General features: G+C 66.0%; 1 protein-coding gene across 1 annotated transcript in view; it reads left to right on the top strand.

Moving 5' to 3' along the window:
* The window catches only part of TMC6 (transmembrane channel-like 6), a gene marked incomplete at its 5' end in the record, with an annotated part of 5,237 nt that overhangs the window by 3,084 nt on the left and 1,850 nt on the right, over window positions 1–303 (top strand). The gene's annotated exons all lie outside the window — the stretch shown is intronic.

Raw genomic sequence — 303 nt, 5'->3', positions numbered from 1 at the left:
GTGCCAGCACCTTACAGCCACGACCCACGCGCCCACCCAGAAGCTCTGGCTTTGGCGGTGGGGTGAGAGCCACGGGGGGATCAGCAGCAGAGCGTCCCGGCACCAGTCCAGCATTCCCCACCCAGCTGGTCCCCTCCAGAGCTCTGGTGAAGGAGCAGGCTTTGGAACATGCGCAGCCCCTCTCCTTTGTCCAGAGCATAACGGCACTTGGTGCTCCGAGGAGAGCTGCTCCCCTCCAGGCTACTCAGGCCCCTGCTTTACCACCCCCCGACCCCGCCTTTCTGCAGCCCCTGGCCTCGCACC

This window comes from Cariama cristata, unplaced genomic scaffold, assembly GCF_000690535.1.
Source record: "Cariama cristata isolate BGI_N322 unplaced genomic scaffold, ASM69053v1 scaffold23167, whole genome shotgun sequence".
Classification (NCBI taxonomy): domain Eukaryota; kingdom Metazoa; phylum Chordata; class Aves; order Cariamiformes; family Cariamidae; genus Cariama; species Cariama cristata.
The sequence above is the reverse complement of the archived record's forward strand: the minus strand, read 5'-3'. Positions and strand labels throughout refer to the sequence as shown.